This window comes from Triticum aestivum, chromosome 2A, assembly GCF_018294505.1.
Source record: "Triticum aestivum cultivar Chinese Spring chromosome 2A, IWGSC CS RefSeq v2.1, whole genome shotgun sequence".
Lineage (NCBI taxonomy): Eukaryota > Viridiplantae > Streptophyta > Magnoliopsida > Poales > Poaceae > Triticum > Triticum aestivum.
Window position 1 is genome coordinate 428034305 of NC_057797.1, and position 11308 is coordinate 428045612.

The window sequence follows — 11308 nt, forward strand, 5'->3', positions numbered from 1 at the left end:
TGGTGGCTGGCAAGACTAGGAGAATCTTTCGCTACACGCTCTCCCTCCCGCACGCGGTGGACATGCAGCAGCTCAATCGGTGCTAGATGGCCATAAGCGTGTTGTACTCCTCCTCCAGTGCAGTAGTATTCCATCATTGTTTGACTTCCCGAAGAGGCGAAGAGCCAAGCGCAGCTCGGATGCTCGTGTGGCAGTTTCATGTGTATAGTAGTCTAGGATAGCGTGGACCATGCCTGTAAGATTAATATCGTTGGGGTCGGCTCCATGCTATGTGGCCGTCTCGAAGTTTAAAATAAATAAATTAAAATAGTCTTCTGGCCCTACCCAAAAACTGCCACGCGTACTGCCCGGGAAAAGCCCCGCTCTCAACTTTTAACTACGCAAAAATAGTTCGAGCTTGTTCGTTCTATATAAATACAGTACTTACTGTATGTTTATTCACCTGTGGGGTTGTTCAATGAATGGAGGGGCGGGGAGCACAAGTGAACAATACTGTAGTACTACTAGTAGTAAGTAGGAGTCGTACAGTAGTCACCTTAAATAGAGAGTTTCTTTTCTTTAATGCCACGTACACAAATTGAAACGCTTGTTGTGGAGAGAAAAAACATAATCACTCCACTATATATGGACGCAGGGGCCTGAGCGCTTGCTTTACTAGGGTTGCTCTGTTCATTCTCTCATCCTCTCCAGATATAAACAAGATAGTGGTAGCGACATTTTCTCTCTGCTCACCGCTGGTCACAGATCCGGCCGGATCCCTTCGGCCGCTGTGTGTAGAGGACTAAAAGGTGCATCATTCACGCGGTCATCGCCGCCGAGGGAGGAAACCCACAGCTGCCGGGGGGGGGGGGGCGATCCTCTGCCAGTGCCGTTCTCTCCAACACATGGTCAGCTCGGGAGGTCCTCCGACCCTTCTTCCTCCCTGCCGCATTGTCCGCAGATCCGACCTGCCGCCGCCGACATCCCGGCGACCCTTAGGTATAAGTTCTTCGAAAGCAGCCTTGCTCTACTGCCCCAGCTCCCCACGTGTCTGCATGTGCATCTTTTTCTACTCCCATCAGCTCTTCCAAAGCCACCTTAATTTTTAGTATTATTAGAGGTAAAGCTACTTCATGCATTCGAATCTAGGGCTTTGTTCAAATAACGAAGAAAGGGGGGAAAGTTGTAGCATGAATCTAGGACTTGATTCAAAGAGGAAATAATATGGTGAAAGTAGTAGGGACCGGATACCCAACCAATCTGTTGGTTGAAAAGGGAAATAATGGGAAAACGCAGTACAAACTGGATAAGGAACAGATCTATTATTGGTTGAAAAAAGGATAGAAAGTGGCAGCTGGTGGACAAGTCAACAGAGTATGTCCAGGATTAGATTTGCTTCCATCACATAGTAAAAGGTCTCCAGGATTAGATTTGCTGCCCTCACATAGTAAAAGGTCTCAGGATTAGATTTGCTGCCCTCACATAGTAAAGGGTCTCCAGGATTAGATTTGCTGCCCTCACATAGTAAAAGGTCTCCAGGATTAGATTTGCTGCCCTCACATAGTAAAAGGTCTCTAGGATTAGATTTGCTGCCCTCACATAGTACAATGGCACTCCTGCTGTTTTCCCCAACATGATAAGTAAGTTGCTCCTTTACGCTGCTGAGTGTCCTGGTGTCCCCACGGTCCCATGCCCTTAAACCAACTCTTTAGCTGTTGTTGATTTACTGTGTCTGGTAAACAAGCAATGCCACCATTGAAGTAATCCCATATTTGAGGAATCTCATTGTTGATCGTAATGCTTCTGGTAACATGAAGCATTGCTGACGTTTTAAAATTTCTACTGTCCTTGCGTGATTGCCATGAACATAATTAAGATGCTTCTTTTCATTTTGTATATGTTTCGTATATTCTTATTAACCAGCAACTATTTACTTTCTATCTTTTTGTGCAGATAGGGATATCCATTTCACCTTGTTGCTATTGTGACCTTCTGGTGAACTGCACAAAACACTTTTCTTTGGAATGAGTGTCTTGTGCAGTTCAACTAAAATGTCACGTGGGCAACATCTCTCAATTTTGGTAGAACTGCACAAAATGGTGATTGGAGTTTCCAAAATCTCCGTCAAGTTCTGCTGGTAATCTCGTGCAACATTTTATTAGCCTTTGCAAGATGGAGCCGTCACTGTCACCACAATGGCACTTTATTTTAGTGGAACTGCACAAAAGGATAAGAAAATTATAGTTGCACCTTACATGAGCCAGACAGCCAACCTTAATGTTCCTCAATTTTAGTGCAACTACTAAAGAAGAACCTGCCAGCTCACAAGAGCAAGTACTTCTTGCTAGCTGAATGATGCAATCTTTGCTTCATTTCAGGTGAACTGCAGAAAAAGGCGCATGATTTGAATCATGGAACTCCAGGCAGACCTCATCCAAGTAGAGCTGGAGGTTGAGTTCAAGGAGGCCGCTATTAAAGCAAAATCATGCTCTCCTGTCTCCTTGTTTGTGCTGTGCAAACAGGAATACTCAACTACAGATGTTGTGACGGTCAAGAGCATTCGCCAAGTTCTTCGGTTGTATGACATGGCTAGCCAAGATGGATTTAATCCCGATATTCACTTTATCAAAAGGCTATAATGGGTTGGTTCCGAATCTTGCAAGCTGGGAATCAGTGAGATGTGTAGGCATATTTGTTGTACTTATTATTTGAATCTTATTTGTTGGTTCTGAATCTTGCAAGCTGGGAATCAATGAGATGTGTAGGCATCTTTGTTGTACTTATTATTTGGATCTTATTTGTTGGTTCTGAATCTTGCAAGCTGGGAATCAATGAGATGTGTAGGCATCTTTGTTGTACTTATTATTTGGATCTTATTTGTTGGTTCTGAATCTTGCAAGCTGGGAAACACGGCATGATGATGCAGAGGACAACAACCATAACAAACAGTTCAAACTTGGTAGTATTATCTTTGTGAAAGTGCGACAAATGTGCTGATCGTGTGCGTCCTGAGAATAATAATTCTAATTGTTGTGCATGTTGATCATGTGGCACTGATAGAACGAGCGAATGCATTGCTTGTTTTAAGTACAAATTTCTATTAAAGCTAATTAAATTTAAGTAAAGTGACCACTAACTCCTGTTATTACAGTACCAATATAGACCCGCTCGTGAACTGACGTGTGGCCGAGGGTGCATCTTTTGCCGGGCATGCAGCGGACGAGGGAGGGGTAGTAATTGTTGTTGCCTGTACACACTCAGCTTACTGCTGAATCCAGTTCCCCAAGAGCTGAAAAACGAACTGCTGCCGCCGCCTACACACTCGTTCACTCGAAGAGACTCCAATGGCGATCCGAGGGGCGAGCCTGCTGGATATGGACTTCAGCAAGGAGTTCCCCTTTGAGTTCGCCGTTCAGTCCTATGGATGCACCAAGTTGAATGTGATGTACACCAACTATACGGGCTCGGTGAAGCTCTGCCTCGCCTCAGTCCTATGGCTGCACCAGGTTCTGGAGCATTCGCCCGTTTCATCGGCAGCGCCGACTGCACCTTCGCTACGATGGAGAGAAGGAAGAACGTGACGATTCGGCCATCTGGTGCAACAAGCTTGTCGACATCCAGAAGCAATACAAGATCATCAGCAACGGGCAGGAGAAGGACTCCGTGGTTGACCTCGCTGAGACCATCATCGACCACTGATACGCCAACATGAAAGAAGACGACCTGAACACGTGGGAGGTACCTCTGAATCTAGCCTACATAACCTACGCAGCCAAGGACGCATACGCATGCTACGACATGTACAGGTAGATCTTGGACATGAGGGCGTGTTTGCTTCCCGTAACTGACGAGTACACGGACAGCCGCAGCGCCATGATCAAGCGTGCCAGGAAGGTCTAGATGTTGTACTTTATCTGTATATAAGCACCTTTATCGTCCGAGTGTTTCATGCATTAGCCTATGTGTCATAATTATATGTTTTGTCCGAAATACTTTTTTTAAGAACCCATTAACCCGATTGCTTTTTTTAGTGGCTATTTTCTTATGTATGTAAACTAGTTCACTTGTCCGTAAAAAAACTAGTTCACTCGGCTGCCGTGCTTTGAGTCTCCTTCCTCCCAACATATTCCCCTCCTCAGGTGGACCCAGTAGGTCTCTGAATTTTCTCCCACTTTCTTTTTCGAAGTAAACTGAGTTTTCTCCCAGTACTTTCCCCTAGAACCAACTCAACTATCCCACGTCTAGCCTAAAAAATAATAATACCCCACGTACTATTAACTCATCAAATTAAAATGATATTTTATTTCGTAAGTTGAAAGTTCTTACAAAATAATAATAATAATTGTTTATATATAACTTGGCAAGTTAACTCCTAGTGATTGCGTACATAAGCTTGCAAAGATTTTACTGACGTGCAATCATGTGTTTATGTTTTTATAACATTTCTCCGTCTAGCCCAACATGATATTTTCACCCAGCCCAGCAAGTTCGTGGATTTCGAGAAAAATGCAAATGGGATTTAAACGGGCTGCATAGATGCTACATCATTGTTTCACCCAGCCCACCAAATGGACTAAAAAAACAAACGGACTGACAGCTGGGTCCACGACCACAACCCAGTTTTTTTGTGATTTGCCAAGTAAGTCGCTTTGTCAGGCCTATTGGGCTGCAAATCTTTCAAGATGAGGAGAGCTTCATTCGGCTGGCCGAGAAAATGGCCTATCAGTAATGAGAAATGGGCTGTACATTTTTAAAATACATCAAACCGACAATTAGTTTCAAATATCTTTTTTTCATTTCGAGATTTTAAATTACATTAATTTTTATGTGTGGAGAATTTGTTGGATTTTATATTGATATACATTTATTTTTAAAATCAGTTTGGATGTGAGTCGAAATTTCGGGATTAAAAACAGTTCGGTTCGCACCGAAATATGCAAAATTTCGTATAATTTTTTAACCGTGGCCACAATATGGGCTGTAATGCTAACAAAAAGAATATGGGCTCCAAAAAAACCTTAGTAATTAGCAAACGGGCTGTAAATTATTACAAATAATGGCAGATGGGCTGTATACTGTTTTCCACAGATTTGAGGCTTTCCTAAAAAAAAGGTTGACGCACAAGCAGTGACTGTTTGATGGCCATCCAACGGGCGTCGTGCTTCTTCAATCTCTGCTCTTCCTGCTCCAGCCGCTCAAACAAGCGCCGGCGGGACTGCCTGCTCCCTCCTCCCCGTGGCCGGCTCTCCTGCCGCGCATGCGTCACCGCCCCACTGAACTTCCATCGCTGGCCTAGCCATCCCTCTACTCACCCATACCTGCTGTTATTCTCCGGCGACGGCAGACGAACCAGTAAACCCTCGTATAGTCGTACTCCCCTCTGATACGTCCATTTTGCATCATGCTTTTATATCGATATTTATTGCATTATGGGCTGTTATTTCACATTATGTCACAATACTTATGGCTATTCTCTCTTATTTTACAAGGTTTACATAAGGAGGGAGAATGCCGGCAGCTGGAATTCTGGGCTGGAAAAGGAGCAAATATTAGAGACCTATTCTACACAACTCGAAAATTCCTGAAACTCCACGGAACACCTTATAATAAATAATGAAAAATCCTCGCCAAAGATGAAGACCAGGGGGGCCCACACCCTGCTCACGAGGGTGGGGGCGCCCCCCTAGGCGCGCCGCTACCTCGTGGGCCCCCTGGTGGCTCTCCGATGACCATCTTCTCCTATATGAAGTCTTTCATCGAGAAAAAAAATAAGAAGCAACCTTTCGGGATGAAACTCCGGCGCCACGAGGCGGAACCTTGGCAGATCCAATCTAGAGCTCCGGCAGAGCTGTTCTGCTGGGGAAACTTCCCTCCCGGAGGGGGAAATCATCGCCATCGTCATCACCAACGCTCCTCTCATCGGGAGAGGGCAATCTCCATCAACATCTTCATCAGCACCATCTCATCTCAAAACCCTAGTTCATCTCTTGTATCCGATTCTTGTCTTCAAGTCTGGGATTGGTGCTAGTAGGTTGCTAGTAGTGTTAATTACTCCTTGTAGCTGATGCTAGTTGGTTTAATTGGTGGAAGATCATATGTTCAGATCCTATATGCATATTAATACCCCTCTGATTATGAACATGTTTATGCTTTGTGAGTAGTTACGTTTGTTCCTGAGGACAAGGGAGAAGTCTTGCTATTATTAGTCATGTGAATTTGGTATTCGTTCGATATTTTGATGAGATGCATGTTGTCTAGCCTCTAGTGGTGTTATGTGAACGTCGACTACATAACACTTCACCATTATTTGGGCCTAGAGGAAGGCATTGGGAAGTAATAGGTAGATGATGGGTTGCTAGAGTGACAGAAGCTTAAACCCTAGTTTATGCGTTGCTTCGTAAGGGGCTGATTTGGATCCATATGTTTCATGCTATGGTTAGGTTTACCTTAATACTTTTGTTGTAGTTGCGGATGCTTGCAATAGAGGTTAATCATAAGTGGGATGCTTGTTCAAGTAAGAAAAGCACCCAAGCACCGGTCCACCCACATTTCAAATTATCAAAGTACCGAACGCGAATCATATGAACGTGATGAAAACTAGCTTGACGATATTCCCATGTATCCTCGGGAGCGCTTTTCCTTATATAAGAGTTTGCCCAGGCTTGTCCTTTGCTACAAAAAGGATTGGGCCACCTTGCTGCACTTTATTTACTTTTGTTACTTGTTGCTCGTTACAAATTATCTCATCACAAAACTATCTGTTACCACTTATTTCAGTACTCGCAGAGAATACCTTGCCAAAAACCATTTATCATTTCCTTCTGCTTCTCGTTGGGTTCGACACTCTTACTTATCGAAAGGACTACGATAGATCCCCTATACTTGTGGGTCATCAAGACTCTTTTCTGGCGCCGTTGGCGGGGAGTGAAGCGCCTTTGGTAGGTGGAATTTGGTGAGGAAAAATTTATATAGTGTGCTGAAATTTACTGTCACTTGTTATTATGGAAAGTAATCCTCTGAGGGGATTGTTCGAGGTATCTTCACCCCGACCAGTAGAGCAAAGAGTTGCTCCTCAACCTACCGAACCTAGTGAAAATGAAAATGAAAATACTTGCTTTGAAGTTCCTTCGGGTATAATAGAAAAACTGCTAGCTAATCCTTTTTTAGGAGATGGAATAAAACATCCTGATGAACATCTAATATATGTGGATGAAGTTTGTGGATTATTTAAGCTTGGAGGTGTATCCAGAGATGTTGTTAAGAAGAAGGTCTTCCCCTTATCTTTGAGGGGAGATGCATTGACATGGTATAGGCTATGTGATGATATGAGGTCTTGGAATTACAAACGATTGAAATTGGAATTTCATCAGAAGTTTTATCCTATGCATCTTGTTCATCGTGATCGCAATTATATATATATATAATTTTTGGCCTTGCGAAGGAGAAAGCATCGCTCAAGCTTGGGGGAGGCTTAAATCAATGTTATATTCATGCCCCAATCATGAGCTCTCAGGAGAAATGATTATTCAAAAAATTTATGATCGGCTTTCTGAAAATAATCGCACCCTGCTTGATATTTCTTGTGTTGGCTCTTTTATGATGAAGACTATTGGATTTAGATGGGATTTATTGGATAGAATTAAACGCAACTCTGAAGATTGGGACCTCGACAATGGTAAGGAGTCAGGTATGACACCTAAGTTTGATTGTGTTAAATCTTTTATGGATACCGATATTTTCCGTAAGTTTAGCACTAAATATGGACTTGATTCTGAGATAGTAGCTTCTTTCTGTGAATCTTTTGCTACTTATGTTGATCTCCCTAAGGAGAAGTTGTTTAAATATCATCCTCCCATAGAAGTAAAAGTAGCTGCACCTATTAAAGTTGAAGAAAAGACTATTACTTATAGTGATCCTATTGTTCCTACTTCTTATGTTGAGAAACCACCTTTCCCTGTTAGGATAAAGGATCATGCTAAAGCTTCAACTGTGGTTCGTAAAAGCAATATTAAAACATATACACCCCCTGAGCAAGTTAAAGTAGAACCTAATATTGCTATTGTTAAAGATCTCTTGTTCGATAATATTGATGGGCATGTTATTCAGTTCTGCGGTGAAACTGCTAGAATTGCTAAACCTTGTGCTAAAGATAAACATAGACCTGTGGTAGGCGTGCCTGTTATTTCTGTTAAAATAGGAGATCATTGTTATCATGGCTTATGTGATATGGGTGCTAGTGCTAGTGTTATACCTTATGACTTGTATAAAGAAATCAAGCATGAAATTGCACCTGCTGAGTTAGAAGATATTGATGTCACAATTAAACTTGCTAATAGAGATACTATTTCAGAAGTTGGAATTGTTAGAGATGTTGAAGTCTTGTGCGGGAAAACTAAATATCCTACTGATCTTCTTATTCTTAGTTCCCCACAAGATAGCTTTTGTCCCATTATATTTGGTAGACCCTTCTTGAATACAGTTAATGCTAGGATAGATTGCGAAAAGAATGTTGTTACTATTGGCTTGGATGATATGACTCATGAATTCAATTTCTCTAAATTTAGTAAACAACACCGTGAAGAAGAATTGCCTAGTAAGGATGAAATTATTGGTCTTGCTTCTATTGCCGTACCTCCTAGTGATCCTTTAGAACAGTATTTGCTAGACCATGAGAATGATATGTTTATGAATGAAAGAAGAGAAATAGATGAAGTATTCTTTAAATAGGAACCTATGCTGAAACACAATTTGCCTGTTGAAATCCTAGGGGATCCCCCTCCACCTAAGGGTGATCCCGTGTTTGAGCTTAAACCGTTGCCTGATAATCTTAAATATGCTTATCTTGATGAAAAGAAGATATATCCTGTTATTATTAGTGCTAACCTTTCAGAGCATGAAGAAGAAAGATTATTGAAAACTCTGAAGAAGCACCGTGCTGCTATTGGATATACTCTTGATGATCTTAAGGGCATTAGTCCCACTCTATGTCAACACAAAATAAATTTGGAAGCAGATGCCAAACCAGTTCGTGATCCTCAACAACGTCTGAATCCTAAAATGAAAGAAGTGGTAAGAAAAGAAATACTAAAGCTTCTGGAGGCAGGTATAATTTATCCCGTTGCTGATAGTCAGTGGGTAAGCCCTGTTCATTGTGTCCCTAAGAAGGGGGGTATTACTGTTGTTCCTAATGGTAAATATGAATTGATTCCACAAAGAATTATTACAGGTTATAGGATGGTAATTGATTTCCGCAAATTAAATAAGTCTACTAAGAAAGATCATTACCCCTTACCTTTTATCGATCAAATGCTAGAAAGATTATGCAAACATACACATTACTGCTTTCTAGATGGTTATTCTGGTTTCTCTCAAATACCTGTGTCGGCTAAAGATCAATCAAAGACTACTTTTACATGCCCTTTTGGTACTTTTGCTTATAGACGTATGCCTTTTGGTTTATGTAATGCACCTGCTACCTTTTAAAGATGCATGATGGCTATATTCTCTGACTTTTGTGAAAAGATTTGTGAGGTTTTCATGGACGACTTTTCCGTCTATGGATCTTCTTTTGATGATTGCTTGAGCAATCTTGATCGAGTTTTGCAGAGATGTGAAGAAACTAATCTTGTCTTGAATTGGGAAAAGTGCCACTTTATGGTTAATGAGGGTATTGTCTTGGGGCATAAAGTTTCTGAAAGAGGTATTGAAGTTGATAAAGCCAAGGTTGATGCTATTGAAAAGATGCCATGTCCCAAGGACATCAAAGGTATAAGAAGTTTCCTTGGTCACGCCGGATTTTATAGGAGGTTCATTAAGGACTTCCCAAAAATTTCTCGGCCTCTGACTAATTTATTACAAAAAGATATACCATTTGTCTTTGATGATGATTGTGTAGAAGCATTTGAAATACTTAAGAAAGCATTAGTCTCTGCACCTATTGTTCAGCCACCTGATTGGAATTTACCCTTTGAAATTATGTGTGATGCTAGTGATTATGCTGTAGGTGCTGTTCTAGGGCAAAGAGTTGATACGAAATTAAATGTTATCCATTATGCTAGTAAGACTCTAGACAATGCTCAAAGAAATTATGCTACTACTGAAAAAGAACTTTGAGCAGTTGTATTTGCTTGTGATAAGTTCAGACCTTATATTGTTGATTCTAAAGTAACTATCCACACTGATCATGCTGCTATTAAATATCTTATGGAGAAGAAAGATGCTAAACCTAGACTTATTAGATGGGTTCTCTTGCTACAAGAATTTGATTTGCATATTGTTGATAGAAAAGGAGCTGAGAACCCCGTTGCAGACAACTTATCTAGGTTAGAGAATGTTCATGATGACCCACTACCTATTGATGATAGCTTTCCCGATGAACAATTAAATGTCATAAGTACCTCTTGTAGTACCCCTTGGTATGCTGATTATGCTAATTACATAGTTGCTAAATTTATACCACCTAGCTTCACATACCAACAAAAGAAAAAGTTCTTCTATGATTTGAGACATTACTTTTGGGATGACCCACATCTTTATAAAGAAGGAGTAGATGGTGTTATTAGATGTTGTGTACCTGAGCATGAACAGGAACAGATCCTACGCAAGTTCCACTCCGAAACTTATGGAGGACACCACGCGGGAGATAGAACTGCACATAAGGTATTGCAATCCGGTTTTTATTGGCCTACTCTCTTCAAGGATGCCCATTTTTTGCAGGTAAACTTCTCTCTAAATGGGAAGGCCCCTATGTTATCGAGGAGGTCTATCGCTCCGGTGCCATAAAAATCAACAACTTCGAAGGCACAAATCCGAAGGTGGTAAACGGTCAAAGAATCAAACATTATATCTCAGGTAATCCCATAAATGTTGAAACCAATATTATTGAAACCGTAACCCCGGAGGAATACATAAGGGACACTTTCCAGAACATTTCAGACTCCAAAAAGGAATAGGTATGTGGTACGGTAAGTAAACCGACTCCAAAACAATTTTAAGGCAATATTTCTCCGTTTTGGAATATTTAGAAAAATAGAAAATTAAGTAGCAGTCCGGGAAGGAAACGAGGGCCCCACGAGAGTGGAGGGCGCGCCCTACCCCCTGGGTGCCGCCCTACCTCGTGAGCACCTCATGTGCCTTCCGGACTCTGTTTTCTTGCACGATACGTATTTTGGTCGGTAAAAATTCATTATATAATCTCCCGAAGGTTTTGACTCCCGTATCACGCAAAAATCTCCTATTTTTGTTTCGAGCTGTTTTCTGTCAGGGTTGTCAAGGCCAGGCACTATGTCGTCTCCCTCCTCCTCCAACCATGAGGGCAATGATGCTTGGC